The sequence below is a fragment of the Tursiops truncatus genome, chromosome 14, assembly GCF_011762595.2.
Source record: "Tursiops truncatus isolate mTurTru1 chromosome 14, mTurTru1.mat.Y, whole genome shotgun sequence".
Lineage (NCBI taxonomy): Eukaryota > Metazoa > Chordata > Mammalia > Artiodactyla > Delphinidae > Tursiops > Tursiops truncatus.
Window position 1 is genome coordinate 62,001,711 of NC_047047.1, and position 21,069 is coordinate 62,022,779.

Consider the following 21,069-nt stretch of genomic DNA (forward strand, 5'->3'; position numbering starts at 1 on the left):
GAATGGATACAAAAACAAGACTCATATATATGCTATCTACAGGAGAGCCATTTCAGACCTTGGAACACATACAGACTGAAAGTGAGGGGATGGAAAAAGATATTCCAGGCAAATGGAAATCAAAAGAAAGCTGGAGTAGCAATTCTCATATCAGACAAAATAGATTTTAAAATAAAGACTATTACCAGAGACAAAGAAGGACACTACATAACGATCAAAGGATCAATCCAAGAAGATATACCAATTGTAAATATTTATGCACCCATTATAGGAGCACATCAATACATAAGGCAAATGCTAACAGCCATAAAAGGGGAAATCAACAGTAACACAATAATAGCAGGGGACTTTAACACCCCAATTTCACCAACGGTCAGATCATCCAAAATGAAAATAAATAAGGAAACACATCCTTTAAATGATACATTAAACAAGATGGACTTAATTGATATTTATAACACATTCCATCCAGAAACAACAGAACACACTTTCTTCTCAAGTGCTCATAGAACATTCTCCAGGATAGATCATATCTTGGGCCACAAATCAAGTCTTCATAAGTTTAAGAAAATTGAAATCGTATCAAGTATCTTTTCTGACCACACCACTGTGAGACTAGTAATCAATTTCAGGAAAAAATCTGTAAAAAATAGAAACACATGGAGGATAAGCAGTACACTACTTAATAACGAAGAGATCACTGAATAAATCAAAAAGGAAATGAAAAAGTACCTGGAAACAAATGACAATGAAAACACGATGACCCAAAACCTATGTGATGCAGCAAAGGTAGTTCTAAGAGGGAAGTTTATAGCAATTCAATCCTACCTCAAGAAACAAGAAACAACTTAAACAAACAACCTAACCTTACACCTAAAGCAATTAGAGAAAGAAGAACAAAAAATACCCAAAGTTAGCAGAAGGAAAGAAATCATAAAGATCAGATCCAGAAATAAATGAAAAAGAAATGAAGGAAACAGTAGCAATGATCAATAAAGCTAAAACCTGGTTCTTTGAGAAGGTAAACAAAATTGATAAACCATTAGCCAGACTCATCAAGACAAAAACAGAGAAGATTCCGATCAGGAGAATTAGAAATGAAAAAGCAGAAGTAACAACTGACACTGCAGAAATACAAAGGATCACGAGAGATTACTACAAGCAACTACATACCGAAAAATGGACAACCTGGAAGAAATGGACAAATTCTTAGAAAAGCACAACTTTCAGAGACTGAACCAGGAAGAAACAGAAAATACAAACAGACCAATCAAAAGAACTGAAATTGAAACTGTGATTAAAAATATTCCAACAAACAAAAGCCCAGGACCAGATGGCTCCACAGGCGAATTCAATCAAACATTTAGAGAAGAGGTAACACCTATCCTTCTCAAACTCTTCCAAAATATAGCAGAGAGAGGAACACTCCCAAACTCATTCTATGAGGCCACCATCACCCTGATACTAAAACCAAAGATATCCCAAAAAAGGAAAACTACAGGCCAGTATCACTGATGAATGTAGATGTAAAAATCCTCAACAAAATACTAGCAAACAGAATGCAACAGCACATTAAAAGTATCATACACTATGATCAAGTGGGGTTTATCCCAGAAATGCAAGGATTCTTCAATATATGTAAATCAATCAATGTGATTAACCATATTAACAAATTAAAGTAGAAAAACCATATGATCATCCCATATGATCATTTCAATAAATGCAGAAAAAGCTTTTGACAAAATTCAACATCCATTTATGATAAAAACCCTCCAGATGGGCTTCCCTGGCGGCGCAGTGGTTGAGAGTCTGCCTGCCAATGCAGGGGACACGGGTTCGTGACCCGGTCCAGGAGGATCCCACATGCCGCAGAGCGGCTGGGCCCGTGAGCCATGGCCGCTGAGCCTGCGCGTCCGGAGCCTGTGCTCCGCAAAGGGAGATGCCATAACAGTGAGAGGCCCACATACCGCAAAAAAAAAAAAGAAAAAAAACCCTCCAGAAAGTAGGCACAGAGGAAACTTACCTCCACATAATAAAGGCCATATATGACAAACCCACAGCCAACATCGTCCTCAATGGTGAAAAACTGAAACCATTTCCACTAAGATCAGGAACAAGACAAGGTTGCCCACTCTCACCACTATTATTCAACATAGCTTTGGAAGTTTTAGCCACAGCAATGAGAGAAGGAAAAGAAATAAAAGGAGTCCAAATCTGAAAAAAAAAGTAAAACTGTCACTGTTTGCAGATGACTTGATACTATACATAGAGAATCCTGAAGATGCTACCAGAAAACTACTAGAGCTAATCAATGAATTTGGTAAAGTAGCAGAATACAAAATTAACGCACAGAAATCTCTTGCATTCCTGTACACTAATAATGAAAAATCTGAAAGAGAAATTAAGGAAACACTCCCATTTACCACTGTAACAAAAAAAAAAAAATATCTAGGAATAAACCTACGAAAGGAGGCAAAAGACCTATATGCAGAAAACTATACAACACTAATGAAAGAAATTAAAGATGATACAAACAGATGAAGAGATATACAGTGTCCTTGGATTGGAAGAATCAACATTGTGAAAATGACTATACTACCCAAAGCAATCTACAGATTCAATGCAATCCCTATCAAACTACCACTGGCATTTTTCACAGAACTAGAACAAAAAATTTCCCAATTTGTATGGAACACAAAAGACCCAGAATAGCCAAAGCAATCTTGAGAAACAAAAACAGAGCTGAAGAGATGAGGCTCCCTGAGTTCAGACTATACTACAAAGCTACAGTAATTAAGACAGCATGGTACTGGCACACAGACAGAAATATAGATCAATGGAACAGGATAGAAAGCCCAGAGATAAACCCACTCATATATGGTCCCCTTATCTTTTTTTTTTTTTTTTTTTTTGTGGTATGCGGGCCTCTCACTGTTGTGACCTCTCCCATTGCGGAGCACAGGCTCTGGACGCACAGGCTCAGCAGCCATGGCTCACAGGCCCAGCCACTCCACAGCATGTAGGATCCTCCCGGACCGGGGCACGAACCCGCGTCCCCTGCATTGGCAGGCGGGCTCTCAACCACTGCGCCACCAGGGACGCCCGGTCCCCTTATCTTTGATACAGGAAGCAAGAATATACAGTGGAGAAAAGACAGCCTCTTCAATAAGTGGTGCTGGGAAAACTAGACAGCTACATGTAAAAGAATCAAATTACAACATTCCCTAACACCATACACAGAAACTCAAAATGGTTTAAAGACCTAAATGTAATACTGGACACTATAAAACTCTTAGAGGAAACCATAGGAAGAACACTCCTTGACATAAATCACAGCAAGATCCTTTTTGACCCACCTCCTAGAGCAATGGAAATAAAAACAAAAATAAACAAATGGGACCTAATGAAACTTAAAAGCTTTTGCACAGCAAAAGAAACTATAAACAAGACGAAAAGACAACCCTCAGAATGGGAGAAAATATTTGCAAACAAACCAACAGACAAAGGATTAATCTTCAAAATATATAAACAGCTCATGAAGCTCAATATTAAAAAAACAAACAACCCAATTTAAAAATGGGCAGAAAACCTAAATAGACATTTCTCCAAAGAAAACATACAGATGGCCAAGAGGCACATGAAAAGCTGTTAAATTATTAGAGAAATGCAAATCAAAACTAAAATGAGGTACCACCTCACACCAGTCAGAATGGCCATCACCAAAAAATCTACAAACAATAAATGCTGGAGAGGGTGTGGGGAAAAGGGAACCCTCTTGCACTGTTGGTGGGAATGTAAATTGATACAGCCATTATGCAGAACAGTATGGAGGTTTCTTAAAAAACTAAAAATAGAACTACCATATGACCCAGCAATCCCACTACTGGGCATATACCCTGAGAAAACCATAATTCAAAAAGAGTCATGTACCACAATGTTCACTGCAGTTCTATTTACAATAGCCAGGACATGGAAGCAACCTAAGTGTTCATCGACAGATGAATGGATAAAGAAGATGTGACACATATATACAATGGAATATTACACAGCCATAAAAAGAAACGAAATTGAGTTTTATATAGTGAGGTGGATGGACCTAGAATCTGTCATACAGAGTGAAGTCAGTCAGAAAGAGAAAAACAAATACCTTATGCTAACACACATATATGGAATCTAAAATAAACAAAAAAAGGTTCTGAAGAACCTAGGGGTAGGACAGAAAAAAGACGCAGACATACTAGAGAATGGACTTGAGGACACGGGGAGGGGGAAGGGTAAGCTGGGATGAATTGAGAGAGTGGCATGGACTTATGTATACTACCAAATGTAAAATAGATAGCTAGTGGGAAGCAGCCGCATAGCACAGGGAGATCAGCTCATTGCTTTGTGACCACCTAGAGGGGTGGGATAGGGAGGTTGGGAGGGAGGCAGACACAAGAAGGAAGAGATATGGGGATATTTGTATATGTATAGCTGATTCACTTTTTGATACAGCAGAAACTAACACACCATTGTAAAGCAATTATACTCCAATAAAGATGTTAAAAAAAACAATTATACTCCAATAAAGATGTTAAAAAAAGAAAAGAAAGGGAATTTGCTCAGTCTAATAAAAGGGCATCTACAAAAACCAACAACACAACAAACAACATGGGAATTCAGTGCCCATTCTGCGTGGTCAGCACTGGTACACACAGGTCAGCCAGTGCCTGGTGTGTCTCAGCCTATGTCCACCGACCACACTGTCCTGCTCTGTTCATTACAAGAGTGAGGCAAAGGGCTTCCCTGGTGGCGCAGTGGTTGAGAGTCCGCCTGCTGATGCAGGGGACACGGGTTCATGCCCCGGTCCTTGAGGATCCCACATGCCGCGGAGCGGCTTACCAGTGATTAACCCTAGACAGAAGAGACATCAAGTCCTGAAAGTAAAACTTTCTATTTCTGAAATGTTTTATTATTCAGCTTTTTAATTTTTTTATTTTTTTGCTGCACCACGTGGCTTGCGGGATCTTAATTCCCCAACCAGGGATTTAACCTGGGGCCATGTCAGTGAAAGTGCTGAGTCCTAACCAGTGGACTGCCCTGGCTTTCTTTATAATCAGAGAAAAATAAGGAAGATTTTTTTGGGCTTCCCTGGTGGCGCAGTGGTTGAGAGTCTGCCTGCCGATGCAGGGGACATGGGTTCGTGCCCTGGTCTGGGAGGATCCCACATGCCGCGGAGCGGCTGGGCCCGTGAGCCATGGCCGCTGAGCCTGCGCGTCCGGAGCCTGTGCTCCGCAACAGGAGAGGCCACAACAGTGAGAGGCCCGCGTACCGAAAAAAAAAAAAAATAGTGAGGAAAAAAAAAAAAAGAAAGGAAGAAAGAAAGAAGGGAAGGAAGGAAGGAAGGAAGAAAGAAGGGAAGGAAGGATGGAAGGAAGGAAGGAAGGAAGGAAGGAAGGAAGGAAGGAAGGAAGGAAGGAAGAAAGAAAGAGAAAGAAAGAAAGAAAGAAAGAAAGAAAGAAAGAAAGAAAGAAAGAAAGAAAGAAAGAAAGAAAGAAAGAAAGGAAGGAAGGAAGGAAGGAAGGAAGGAAGGAAAGAAGGAAGGAAGGAAGGAAGGAAAAAAGAAAGAATCAGTTTTTGTTTTGCCCTGAGATCAGGAGCAAGGCAAAGATGTCCCCTCTATTCATTCCTATTCAACATCATACTGGCAGTTCTAGCCAATGTGATAAAACAATAAAATAAATACAAGACATAAAAAACTAGAAAGGAAGAAATAAAACTGTTCCTATTATGGGATGACATAAAAGTCTATGTAGAAAATCCCAAGAATTCTACAAAAAAAGTCCCAACACTTGTAAGATACAAAGTCGGAACACAAAACTCAATCCTCATCTATATGTTAGCAATGAACAACTGAAACTCTAAATTTTAAAAACATTTAAATTATAAATATTATTTTCAACAGCTCTCCTCAAAAATGAAATACTTAGGTATAAATATAACAAGACATGAATTGGATCTATATGCTGAAAACTGCAAAACACTTTTGAAATAAATCAAACTTTATCTAAATAAGTGAAGAAACATATTTGTTTCATGAATTGGAAGACTCAAAATAGTTATGATGTCAATTGTCCGCAAAATGACCTGCTGATTTAATGCCATCCATGTAGCAAATTTTGTAGATATAGACAAGCTGATCCTAAAATTTGTATGGAAATGTAAAGGAACTATTATAATAAACTGCTGGTTAACTGGTGTAAAATAGTGCAGCCATTTTGAAAAGAGTTTGGCAGTTATATTAAAAAGTTGAACATAAACTTACTATACAACCTGACAATTCCATGCCTAGGTATGTACCAAAGAGAAATAACTTATGTCCATGTAAAGACTTGTATGCAAATGTTCTTAGAAGCATTATAGCCCAAAACCGAAAACAATTCAAAAGTTCATCAAGTTGTGAACTGATAAACAAAATATGGTATCCATATAATGCAATGCTATTTGGCAATAAAACTCAACAAACATGTTAAAATATAAAATGGAACCTTAATGGCATTTTTCTAAGTGAAAGAAACTAGATGCAAAAGAACAAACACTGTATGATTCTATTTATATGAAATATGCACGGGACTTCCCTGGTAGCTCAGTGGTTAAGAATCCGCCTGCCAGTGCAGGGGACACGGGTTTGAACCCTAGTCCGGGAAGTTCTCACATGCCACGGTGCAATTAAGCCAGTGTGCCACAACTACTGAGTCTGTGCTCTAGAGCTCACAAGTCACAACTACTGAGCCCATGTGCCACAACCATTGAAGCCCGAGTGCCTAGAGCCCATGCTCCACAACAAGAGAAGCCACTGCAATGAGAAGCCCAAGCACAGCAACAAAGAGTAGCCCCCCGCTTGCTGCAACTAGAGAAAGCCCGCACGCAGAAACGAAGACCCAACACAGCCAAAAACAAATAAACAAATAAATAAATTTATTAAAAAAAGAAAGAAATACGCAGGAAGGGCAAATTTCTAGATACAGAAAGATAAGTGGTTTCCTGGGGCTATACATAAGAGGTGGATTGAAAGCAAATGGACATGAGGGAATTTTTTGAAGTAACAGAAGTGTTCTAAAACAGGATTATGGGGATGGTTGTACAAGTCTATAAATTACTGAAAATCATTGAATTATAAATTTACAATGGATTAATTTATGGAATGTAAATTATGCCTCAATAAAGCTTTGAAAAACAAAAACAGCAAGTAGCAGGCTATAGGGAATTATATATGAACCAAGATCGGCAATACACTGATAACTGTTGAAGCTAGGTATTGAGTGATGAGGATCATTATACTATTCTTTCCTCTTTTGTTTATGTTTTAAATTAGGAATACTGATATACATAAATATCAGTATACTTCATGCTCATAAGTGGCCCTTTAAGCAATTAAAGTTGTTATATAGACTTCCAAGAAGGCTCAGAGTGGGACTGTTTTCCTAAACATTTTGATGCCTGCAAGATAATTTACACAATATGATATCAATGATAGCTGAACTTCCTATGGAAGTTCACATTGTATAATTCTATTTATACAAAATGTCTGGAAAAGGCAAATTTACAGATTTTTAGATTCTACTAATGAATGAATCTTGGCAGGTTCTTTTCTACTAAAAGCTTGCCAGACAAAGACATTAAGTTACTTGAGATTCTCTCAACTAGGCTGTAGTTGTGGCAAAAAAGTCCACATTTTAACAAGCTCTTCTGCTAACTACACCCAACACTTCCAAAAATGTCCTGTTTTTTTCTGAGAGTTGACATTTTTTACAGTTTTTGCATTTAAGATGATCCCTACTTTTCTGGAGAGAAACTAAAATGGTGTAAAGTCTATGGAATTTGGATTCAGAACTGGGTTAGGTCAAGTTCCAAAGCTGACCAGCTGTTTCACCTTCAGCAAATTATTCGTTCTTCACCTATAACACATATAACAAATCTGACCTTGCAGGGCTATTGTGATTACTGAAGTATATAAACTATATAAAGCACCTAATAACCTGGCACATAGTAGGTATTGAATAAATGATACTTTATTTACCGTCTAGTCATTTTCTAAATGAGTTTATCTCATAATAAAATGTAGTTACTATAGTTACAATCTTAGTACCATATATAAGATACCCAGAGATTTTCAAATCTAACTTTACCAGTAAGGATGCTAAGTTTTGAGGACTTCAGAAATCCCAAATTTAGAAACCAAATCTGGGCTAGAACCCAAGTCTTGACTCTTAAAGTCAGTTTAGCAAAATGATTAAATGACCCCTTTTAATCAGATACTTTGGGTTTGGTTTCTAGCTTTGCCAATGAACACTTACCTCTTTACACCTAGTTTCCTCTTTTGTAAAATATTAATATTAATAATAATGGCAGCTTTCTCAAAGGTTTGTTGTGATGATTAAATGAAATAAAGCACACCAGGACTTAGAATATAGGGGCCCAATAAATGTTAACTATATGCACTATATTTTCAGAATTCTAAGATATATTTTTATATGTTCTATCTAAAGTCAGTGTCTTAAAATTGAAATTTATGTTAATTTTAGTAGTTTGCTTTTTCCCCATAAAGTTACTATGAATTCTATTTTTTAAAACTTATGCTTACTTAGACTCAAGGAAATGTCAAGTTACCAGTTTAAGTGGGTTCTGTTTCCTTTACACTTTAATATATCCAAGAAGTTACTAAGATCATAAGGTGAGCTGAAGGCTGGGACCATGTCTTGCTCATGTTTGTAATCCCAATACCTAGCACTGGAGAGTGGTTCAATAAGTATATACTGAATGAATGAATAAATAAAAAAAGAAGAGAGAGAGGGAGAAAAAAAAGGAGTTCTGAATAGGTGAAGAAAGATAATACAATGGGAAGAACAAGAGATCAGATACCAAGATCTGAGTTCAAGTCTTAGAATTGCCATACAGTGTTAGATGATATTGGATAACATCTAAACCACCTTTTTAAAAAAATTTTAGGCAGGAATAATGATACCTACATAACAGGGTTACATTGAGGATTAAATGACATGATTACTGTGATAGACACATATACCCAATCATCGACTTTACATCTCCATTTGGATGTCTAGTCTTGAACTTACTATCTCCAAAGCTGAACTCTTGATTCAAGTCCCCAGCTCAGCAAATACCACCTCTATCCATTCTTTTTTCCAACCAAAAACATTGGCATGTTACCTGACTCCTCTCTTTTCCTTATTAACTATATCCAATGCATTTGCAAGTGTTCTCAGCTCTGCTTTAAAACTATATCCCAAATCCTGGCGTTGTTTACCACCTCTGCTACTACCAACATAACCCCAACCACTGTCACATCTTGGCTAGATTTCTGGTGTCCTCCTGCCAGATCTCCTTGCTTCTACTCTTGCATCTTTTTACTTGAACTCCACAGAGCAGCAGAAGTAATTCTTTTAAAAGGATCTGATTAAAATATAAACCAGATCCAGTAATTCCTCTGATCTAAATTTTAATTAGCTTTACAACTTAATTAGAATAAAACCGAAAGTACTTAAAGAGGCTTGTCATTCCTACACCCCCACCAACATGCCCACCTTACTTCCCTGACCTCATCCCTATCACCTCCTGCAGGCTGAGCTCCAGACACACGCACAGGCCTCCCTGTTGCTCCTGTCTGCCACCCTCTTGCCCTGTGATTCCCATGTCTGGAGTGGATAAAGTTTGGTTGGGACCTGAAGTTTATATAATTATGTCAGGGAATGCTCTCTTAGAAAAAGAAATAAAACCACAAATACAAAATTAGGTTAATAGTTATTTAGAACGAGAACAGAAATTACAGGAAATCGTTGGAGCTCCAGAGATTACTTTGGAGTAATCATTCAATCTCTTTGGAGGTATCTTCAGCATTCTAACAGAAATGCTTACATACACAAGCTTCCTGATGGCAACCCAGTTTCCCCTCCCTGTAAGAACAATCTACAGTTCCCAGCACTTCCCATCACTCCCAGAGATTCTGGCAAGTGAAAGTTCCTGAAGCTTAAGCTTCATTTGCTTCACAATAAGTCCGCCTCTTCTCTGTGCTCACTCTCTCACTCCTTCAAGTCTCTGAAAAGCCACCATCCCATTTCACTCACCATTCTCCTACCCTGCTTCCCATTTTTTCATGGTACTACATAGTTTGACAGCACCTGAGATGTATATATTTGTTGTTGTTTTTGCTTACTGTCTGTCTCCCTGACTACACCTTACTGGAATATGAGCCCTAGTACTAGGGTAGGGTTTGCTTCATCCCCTGTATCATTGGTGTCTAGAACAGTCAGCGACATATAGTACATTCTCAAAAAAAAAACACTGCGTTAACAAATAAATGAAAATTAGGTTGAAATATTATATTATGGCTTGAACTAATTATTTGCCTGAAGTGCTTTTCCTTTTGTGGGGTGAATATCTATAATAAATGCCTAGAAACAAAAATGATATATTTACAAATATGTCAATTTCCAAGAATCTGGAATAAATTAATTTAATTTTGATGTTGTAAGCAAGATAATTGTAAATTTAATAAATCTCTTCAAAGCAGATAATCCTAGCAAGTCATCTGATATCTTTTTCATACTGTACAAATATTATGATGCTTGAAACTGCCAACATTATGATGACTGAAACTGCACTGATGAATTTACGTTTTATTTTCTTAACTAATCTACTAAATTTACTAAATTAGCTAATGTAGTTTACAGAATGACTAATAAATACAATCCAGAAATATGGTGAACTTGAAAGTGATTGGCATGGGAAGAAAAATAAAAATATAATTTCTTTGCAAAATCCATATCCTGTTTTCTTCTAAGGGACTTTAATGAAGACAGACCACACTCTAGAAATGGTGCTATTTCAGGTTTGGAAAGGCAGTTTGGGACTACCACTGTAGCCTTTCAACTCCTCCTTCCTCCCTTATTCTACTAAGGAAAATTGGGATAGTGAGAAAAGACAGTTTAAGAATATCCATATCCTGTCAGTTCTCAGAAAGAAAAGAATTCATAATTCATTTCAAAACCCTAGAATAATCACAGTCAGCTTGAGCAACTGATAATCCAGGAATCAACAAACTCTTACTAATGATGTGTCCTTATTACAATATAATAAAGCAAACTGCTGTTATAATTATTTATCTTTATCATTTATCCCACTTCCCTGTGGATAACCCATGCATAGCTGCATAAACTTATCAGATGTGGAGAAAGAGTTGCTATTAGGGAAGACTGCAGATTGAACACTCATTGAATGCCTTCAAGACATAGGTTAAATGTAACTATCTCAGTATGTCCATCTTGGGATTCATCAGGTTTCTGGGCTTTAATCTTCTTGATGTCCACTGTGCCTTGATCCATCTGCTATTTCCCAGGAAGTCACTTTTCTGACTCCCAACATTTTCTCATTGAGGCCAGTCTTCCATATTCCCTAAGGTTCAGGACCTCCCATAACCCATATACCTCAGCAACACCTTCAAGAACTTCATTACTTGTAAAAACTTTCCCTTGTTATCATCAGCTTAACCCTATTAACTAGATGTCTGCATGTGCAGAAGAGAGGGTGAGAGGCTAATTAAAGACCAGAAATTAAGTTAAGAAATCTGGAAAGAAAGTAGCTCAATGCCTTTGTTCTTTTCTCCTACTTTCCCAGAATGTATCAGTTGTTGCTGAACAGGGTCAAATAGAAAGGAATAGCATTAGCACTAACAGGTCACTCGCTCAAGGTTGGATTCTTTTAATGAATAAATTTTAATAGCTCTGTATTAGTATATCACTAAAATATTTTAGCAACACCCAGATAGGTCTTCTTTCCTAGTGTGAAATGCAAGAGGCTATTATTCCACTTCAACTATACATAGGCTTTCCACTGGATCTTGAAAGTGTAATTCATATGTTAAATATCAATTCTAAAAACTCAATTACAAGCCAAAACTTAGGTAAGAGGGACTTTCAGAAAATGATGATATAGGTCTTAGCCTAAATCCCTCTTTGGGGCTTAGGAGGGTGCTTCTTTGCACTACCCTTAGCAGGGAGGATTCAAACCTATCCTCCTGCATTCTGGATTTAGTCCTTTCTGCCTTGACTGCTCCAATATGTTATTTGCTTGTGCTAGACACATGGAAAAGGCATGGACACTGTCCACATGTGAATCAAAGGATGCGTTTTATCTACCAAACTTGATAGTATCCCTAAAAATTAGGGGTCTCCATCCTCAAAATGTCAAAACTAGATGACTGAATAAACAAAACTTCCAGGCATGTGATCAAAATTCTCACATTTGGCATCATGTATACTTAGCTTAAATCAGTGAACAACTGTTGTGGGTTGAATAGTGTCCCCCCAAAATTCATGTCTACCCAGAACCCCAGAATGTGATCTTATTTGGAAATAAGGTCTTTGTAGATATAACTGGTTAAGATAAAGGTAAACTGGATTAGGTTGGGCCCTAAATCCAATGACAGGTGTCTTTACAAAAAGAGGAAAAAACACACAGAGATTCAGAGGAGAACGCCATGTGAAAACAGAGGCAGAGATAGGAATGTCTGTATCTATAAGCCAAGGAAGGCCAAAGATTGCTGGTATTCACCAGCAGCTAGGAAAGAGGCAAGGAAATATTTTTCTCTGGAGCCTGTGGAGGGAGCATGACCCTGCCAACACCTTGATTTCAGACTTTTGGCCTACAGAACTGTGAGATAATAAATTCCTGTTGTTTTAAGCCATCCAGTTTGTGGTAATTTGTTATGGCAGCCCTAGGAAACTAAAACAGCAACCAACACAGAAGATTCCAAGAACTCAGGCTGACTTTGGGAGGATTCTTCCTTGAGAATGGAGTTTGAAAAACAAACTATAGCCTAAATCCACATCAGAAGCAAATAGTTGTCTTCTCCTCAGAATGGGAAAATAATACAGATTCTGTCAACTGAAAAAAAAATGCACAACCTAAAAGTTGAGAGTTGTTTTATTTGGCAGACATTTTTAGGACTTCAAGCTGGGGAGACAGCCTCTCAGAAAACCCCGAGAAAACTGTTCCTTCTGAGGAGGCAAGGGGCGAGCCAGGATATATAGGAGTTTTCACAACAACACCAGGTAGTCAGAACAAAAGATTACTGTTAATAAAAGAAAACTAGATTACAGTGTCTCAAGTTAAGGAATTTAGCGCTTTTCTATGTATGGGAAGATGTAAGAGTTTGGGCTCACTGAAATCATTTCCTTGATATGCACCTCAGCTATCTGGGGCCAGTATCCTGTGTTTTCTCATCCTGAGTTTCCTCAGGCTGCACCATCGGGGTGGCTGCAGGCTGATGACTGCTAGATGGCAGGCATTCTTTGCTTCCTTCCTGAGCTCCCTTAGGGCTCACCTTCGAGGGAACTGTGATGTGGAGGCTAGAACCTTTGTTTACTGATATGGCAGGCAATATTTTATTTCTCGGTTTCTTTCTATTGGTAGAGGCTTCTAGATACCTCTCAGAGCCATATCTGCCTTCACTTAATTCTTTCTCATTTCTCTTACCTTAAATTTTTTGATGAAGACTGTGCTACTAATTACTATTTTTCAAATGGAGACATAATTTTTGATTCAGGGTCTTCAAGGTCTTGTTTTCAGCTCTAAGCAACACTCTGTGAGGCTATAATTTGGTGCTCAGATCAGGCAGACTGGGTGGTTGTTGTTACAGGTTGTAATTTCCTGGGAAATGCTGCAGAATATTCCAGAATGTCAAGAGTTAACCAGAGTGAAATAAATCACAAACAAAACCATCCCTCCCAAAATAAGGTGGAAAAACTTGAGGGAAATACAATTAAGTCAAATTTGCAACTTTGTTTACATATAAATTAGATGTGAAATTGAGTGCTGCTGGCCAAAGGTTAAGGAATTCGTACCCAATTTGTAACCTGTAGTTGGCATCCAACAGGAAAAAAACAAAGACAAAAATTCAGCCTTCCAGATCCTCCCTGCCTACCTGCCCAGGGAAGTTTTCTCACTGACTAATGGCCCTCTTCCAATGCTCTGCACATCCTGCTTCAGTACCCTAAGCATAGCCACAAGTTTCAAAAGTCATTTTAGCCACAGAAGATGGACCCAACTTGTTCTGGTGTTGGCTTCTCACAGAGTTAGAAAGGGGGAGAATTATGTGGTTTTTACTCATGCCGAGCTTTTTTAATGCAGGAGTAATGAATGAAGCTTTCAAAGGAAAAAAAAGTAACAAAGGAAGAATAATCAGTAGTAAAAGCCAACTAATGGCTAACAACTATAAATGTTTGCCGTACACAATACATAGCTGCAGGAGGGGAAAGAAGAGAGATTGAAATGCTGATCAAAAGAGTCCTGTTCAATTAAAAGAATGGGAAGTGAGACTTTAAAATGAGATGTCAAAGAGAGAGTCCATTCAAGTTCGTTCTCTGCACTGACCTCTCACATGCCCATCTTCAGAGTCCTTTCTGAAAATCAGCTGCAGATTATTTCTGAATTTATCTTGGAGGAGGAGGGAAAATACGGGCTGGTTTTCTTGATGCACATGGACAGTGATTCGGGTTTGGATACAACCTGGATTCTAACTCTTTCCTTCCTTTCTCCAGGTCTGCATCCTTTCCCTTTGAGCTGTTATCGGCAGCTCTATGAACAGAGCTGGGAAGATGCCATGTACTCCTGTACCTCTGATTTGTAAGAAAAGCTGAGTCACAGTGAAACAGCAGTTCCTGCAGGACCTATACGAATCTAAGAGAGATTGACTGGCAAGGCAAGTGCTGAGACTGTTAAAAGATAAACTAAGGCATATTAAAAACGTTAAGAGTCTGTGAGCAAAGACTGACCCAAATCAGGCAGCACCAAACAGGAAGTGGTCAGGAGCACTCCACCAAGACGAGCCTGGGGAAAGACCTTCATACAGAAAAGGCAGCAGGAAAGCATTGCTTGGCTACAGCTTAAAGCCCAGTTGCTGTTTGTGACTGGTTGTCCTTGGGTTTTGATTTCATAACCTCGAGATATTTACAGGCTTAGATTTTAGTTTTCTTACCTAGACCTCCATGGCATTAAAGGTACATCAGTCTAACGGCCTCCTTGCTTAATTAATTTAACAAGACTTAATTACAGATAAAGGGAAGTGAAAAAAGTTAAGTGGATAAAGGATGGAATTTGGAAGGAAATGACCTGGGTTAAAGTCCTGGCCTTGCCGCTCAGCCCTCACTCAGTGGCCTTGGACATTCCCTTTAGCATGTGGCTAACTGTTCCAACACCCCGTTCCTACTTTGCATATGTGCTGCCAATGCACTTTGCTCAGATGTTCCAAGGAGAGCCAGAATCATTGACTCCTTCCTGGATTATCATAGCAGGCCCCACTGGCACCAAGCTCTCCCCAGAGCTTTTTTTTTTTTTCTTTTTCCACCCACATGTCAATGTGAGATTCTTTCAAAAAAAAACATTACTCATGTATATACCCCCCACTAGGAAAATTCTGATGGATCCTTGTTACCCAAAGGGGAAAGTTATTCATCTATTCACTGAATATTTTTTGAATGTGTACCATATGCCAGACACTGCTAAGCAGCATCCTCATTGCTTAAAAGTACCTGCACAGGGTAAGGATCAGTGTGGAGAATGATCTGGAGTTGGGTAGAATCTGGTGCCTAAGAAACCACTGGGCATGTGCTTGAGAATGTTCTCCTTGTTCTCACCTTCCTGGAAAACACCCATGCAATAATTAAGAATAATGCATATGTCCTATGACATCTTTTAGAACTCATGAAATTATGTGTTTATAAGTCTGCCTTCCCCAACAATACGTGAGCTCTTCAAGGTAAGTGCTTTGCATTTCTCATCTTTATATCCTCAGTGCCCAGCATATACTAAGCATGACTTTATCACCTGAATACGTGAACTGCTAAAAGAATATAATATAATCCAAAACTCAAAAAATAATTCACTAGTCATTGTTTTGAGTTACTCCCTTCTGTTATGTGAGAAGAATTACATCCACTCTTTTGAAATAATAATATTTTAGATGTGCCCAGTTAAAATAACAAAAAGGAGGATAGAAATTGAGCTCAGGATGGACTCAAGAATGGAATCAAGAGAAAAGCCATGAATTTGGAAAAAGCAAACAATCTCAATGAGAAGGAACTTATTAAAAACTTTCATAAGGGATTGTATAAAGGGAAACATCTTTCCTAAAGATGTAGTAGTTCATTCATTCAGATACTCATTCAAACATTAAATGATGCTGGGAGACATCTAAACAAGGAAAGACATCTAAAACTAGAGAGTTCAAGAAAGGTAGGATGTAAGAAAGAAAAGGAAGAAGAGGGAAGGGAAGGGAAATACCCAATGGCCATAGTGTTATGCAGAGATCTGAAATAGAAAAAGTGAGAGTGATCAGTGATTGATAACTATTTTAAATGGATTGTCAAGGAGGGTTTCTCTAAAGTCTAAATGATAATAGGGAGCCAACCAGGTATGATCATGGAATAAAAGCATTCCAGGCAGAGAGAATATCTAGTACAACATTGTAATTCCTATAAAATGAAAACAAAAAACATAATTGAAAAACAAAACACACATACAGAAATGCATAGGTTTCTTCAATTTCTGATTACTATGAATTCAGACTTTAATTGGAAGTCCAGAATAATACTCTCATCACTGAGTGACATGAAAACTTAAACTGGAAAAAAAAAATCTGAAACAAGAGTTTTAAAACAAACAAAAAAAAAGTATAAAGAATCTTTTAGGTTACTTGGCTAAGTAACTTAATCTGGCCAAAACATGTTATCTTGAAAAGGATACCATAACTTAAATTTTTTAATGTCCAATTTCCCACCATTTTGTCAGTCTCATTTTTTCTGGAAAATCTGTAACTTCCTCTTGGGCTGACTACCAACAGGAAACAGAAATTCTGGTTCATTACTAAACTGAAACAATCAGAAATTCTAGTCAAGTATGCAGAATGCTGGGCTTTCTTCATGGATGAGGACATCTGGTGAATTTATAGTATCTCATCAATCATCACAACCTCTATTAGGTTACAAAAATCATGGTATTTAAAGTTTCCAATTCCATAAACAGGCAATCAGAGGCGCTGAATAGATAAGTAAAATGGTTAACTTAAAATCACTGATAAAAGCATTGACAAATTCTTCAAGAAAACCTAGGCACTGGGTCACAACTCTATATATCACTCTACATGCCTACAGACTCTAAATACAAATGAGATTGAATTAAGGAAACCCCAATGTACTCCTCCTTTCAATATTAATAAGACTTTATTTTCACTGGATAATGAGGATTATAAAGAAGGAGGTCTGTGTTGTGCTTTTCACATTCAAGGAATTTTGGTAAGAAAATCAGTTTAAACAAAATTCCACAAGGTCTCTGTATCTCAGTTACATCTGTCCTTTGCAACTTCCTTCTACAAAAGTCATTTTCCTGTAGCTATTAAAAAACAGGATTGGGTCAACTTCAAGGGAACTTAAGTAAATGCAGGGGAGTAAATTCAGCAACAAGGCTGAATAAGACGTCCCTCAGTGTGTCCTTGCTCAACAATTTGGCATCCATTCTTGAACAAAAGTGCCTTTGTAGGAGCTGTGGAACCCAGCACTGAACTCCAAGGAAACTGGGAGGAGTCTCACCCACCCATATATGGGATAATACGCATACAGAGAGCTGGACCCCAGCCACAGACCCTGCAGTGGCCTGTGAACTGGCTCCTGATCCTCTAGGTTGTGGTCTGGGAGCCCCAGGAAGACACTGTCTTAGATAATCATCCACGAATGAAAGAATCTTTGTGGAAGTCCAGATTTCCAGTGGAAAAGTTTCAGCTTACTGTTGGAACAAAAAAATACAAGTTTGGACACACTGGAGGGGGTAAGAGGAACAGTATCCATGTTACACCTCCCCCAACGTGGTACCACTCAGTGCCAAGTGACACCTTCTCAGACCACGATTTCTCCCCCAGTGGAAAGTAAGGGCATGTGAGTGAGCACCCAGATTCCCCAGCTGTCTGGGACACTTCCAGAAAAGCCCATGACTAGTTCCAGTCCAAGACGGCAACACAGGAGGCTCCTGAACTCCCTTCTTCCCACAGACACACTGAATGTACAGCTACACACGGAGCAATTCCCTCTGAAAGAAATCCAAAAGCTAGCTGAGCAACTCCTACACATGGAGCAAACAAGAAAATACCCACATCAAAACAGGTAGGAAAGACTGAGACAAACTTGTCATCAACCCCAACCCCCAGCACAACACCATAAAATTGGGAGGGAACTCCCAACTCCCAGCTTCTCCCTGAGGAGCAAAAGGTTTGGACTCAACATCTAGCATCCCAACTTTTAAGATTCTCACCTAAGGGATGGGGTCCCAAAACACCTAGCTCTGAAATCCAATGCAATTTTTATCCACAAGACCCACAAGTTTACAGAAAACAAAGAAACAGTTCTTAACTGGCTCCAGGATTCAGTGTGCCTATACCCTCAGGCTCAGCGCAGAGGGAGCAGATAAAACATATCCACCTCCCAGTGTTGCCCTGAAAAGGGACTATTTGTATATATTAAAAACAGCTGCCTGAGGGTCAGGCTTCTAATTTAGCACACATCTAGGTGCTGACTGCCACTCTCCCTGGAGACTGGGAAAGCACATGAACACCTCCCTTGCCTTTTCCCTATACCCTGCTGCAAGTCATCTGTATCTCACTAGAAGGAGCTTGTAAATGTATCTGATGTTCCAGTTTTTGTGGCTGCTGCCCAAGAGACAGGCCCCTAGAATTCCTGCCTCTGATAGTCAAAAGTGTTTGCATTCAGAAGTCCCACAGGACTGTATCAAACAAAGAGGCACTTCTTAATGAGCACAGGACATTCCCCCATGACTGGCTATATATCCAGGCAAGTGTAAAAACACCCACCTCCCAGTGTTTCCCTAGAAGGGGTCTAACTACATATTTTCCCAGCTGCTATCTGAGGGTCTGGCTTCCAATCAACCTGAAACTAGGTGCTGACTGCAATCCTCCCCTTTTGGACACTATCAGGTCATGGCACACTCTCCACTACTGCAAGGCTCCAAGAACAAAGAAGATAGCTTGGACAATCACAAAGGTTTGAGAGACAGTAAAAACTCAGGCTCAGCTGATTGATGAGGTTCATATTCTACAAAAAACCACTCTGTCAAGACTGGGAGAGGGGGCTAATGCACAAAAAACAACACAGAGACTCAAAGAAGATGAAGAAATAAAAATATATATTCCAAACAAAAGAACAAGACAAAACTCCAGAAATAGATCTTATGAAATGAAGATAAGTGATTTACCTGATAGTTCAAAATAATGGTAATAAACAGGCTCACCAAGGTCAGGAGAACAATGCATGAAACAAGTGAGAATTAAAACAAAGAGAAAGAAAATACAAGCATACCTCAGGATATTGAGGGTTTGGTTCCAGACCACTGCAATAAAGTGAATATTGCAATAAGCAAGTCACATGAATTTTTTGGTTTCCCAGTGCATATAAAAGGAAGGTTTACATTATAATGTAGTCTATTAGGTGCAATAGCACTATCTAAAAAACGTACCTTAATTTAAAAATACCTTATTGCTAAAAAAGTCTAACCATTATCTAATAACACTCATGGTCGCTTAAGGCTGGAGTGGTTATGGCAACTTCTTAAAATAAGACAACAATGCCATTTGCTGCATCAATGGACTCTTGCTTTCACGAACAATTTCTCTGTAGCATGCAATGCTGTTTGATAGCATTTTACCCACAGTAGAACTTCTTTCGAAACTGGAGGTGATTCTCTCAAACCTTACTGCTGTTTGAACAACTTAGTTTATGTAATATTCTAAATCCTTTGTTGTCGTTTCAAAAATCTTCACAGCACCTTCACCAGGAGTAGATGCCATCTTAAGAAACCACCTTCTTTGCTCATTTAGGAGAAGAAACTCCTCATCTGTTCAAGTTTTACCATGAGATTGCAATAACTGTCACATCTTCAGGCTCTGCTTCCAATTCTAGTTTTCTTGCTATTTCTACCACATCTGCAGTTACTTCCTCCACTGAAGTCTTTGTAAAATACGGAATGCTGCCCACCATCCAGATCAAGAAGGATCAAATCATTAGCCACTGCAGTCACAGTTTTGTTTCACAGTGACCTCTGATCCTATTTAACCAAGTGTTTTTAAAACTTATTGATATCTTTGACAAACTTCCTCAAATCAAATTCTAAATGAAGTTCTTTTGACCTCTAGCTAAACTTGGGATGCTTTAAAGGGCACCTGATACATCTCATTGAGAGATATTAAACTAATTAGGCTTATTCGGTATGCTAAATTACATGGAGACATTGTCAAAGGAGTGGCAATAAACCTTTTTAGGTTATATTGTATGAGTAAATGCCATGGATATAAATGTTCTAGAAAATACATGAAATTTCTAAAATTTGAATATGTCCTGGTATAATGTTATTAGTCATAATTCTAGTTATATTAATATCGTACATCACAAAAATAACCAATTTGACAACTGCTTTGTAATCAGGTCTTCAATTGTGCATTTTTTTTTGTCTTTTGTCATTTATATACAGTTACTGTTTTACTCTGATGTTTTTACAAAAATGCCTCATCTTCAAGAAGATTCATAGAGAGAAGAAAAATACAGGTTTCTGATAACTTTCAGATCATACCACTGAACTGGGTAAGAAAATTAAAGCATTCTAATGGAAAATCTGATGGCTTCATAAAACTGTTAAAAGAAGATAGAAATCAACAAGAATTAGTTACATACAGCTGACTGATAATTTTTATGACTTTGTCTGAAATATTACTGGCTTTAATCTTTGTTTTCTGGATATAAGGAAACCTTTCCCCTTAAGCTAAATATGACTTACAGACCTTCATAGGCTGAACTGAAACGTTTATCTTTTCTCTCTACTTTATCCCTCCAGAATTTTGAAACACTTATTTAGTGAGTATTCTTATTTTAATGGCAATAATTATTTGCATAAGTTCAATTGAATCTGTTCTCCTTATAACAGGACATAATTGGAAAAATTGGTTATATTACCATGGCT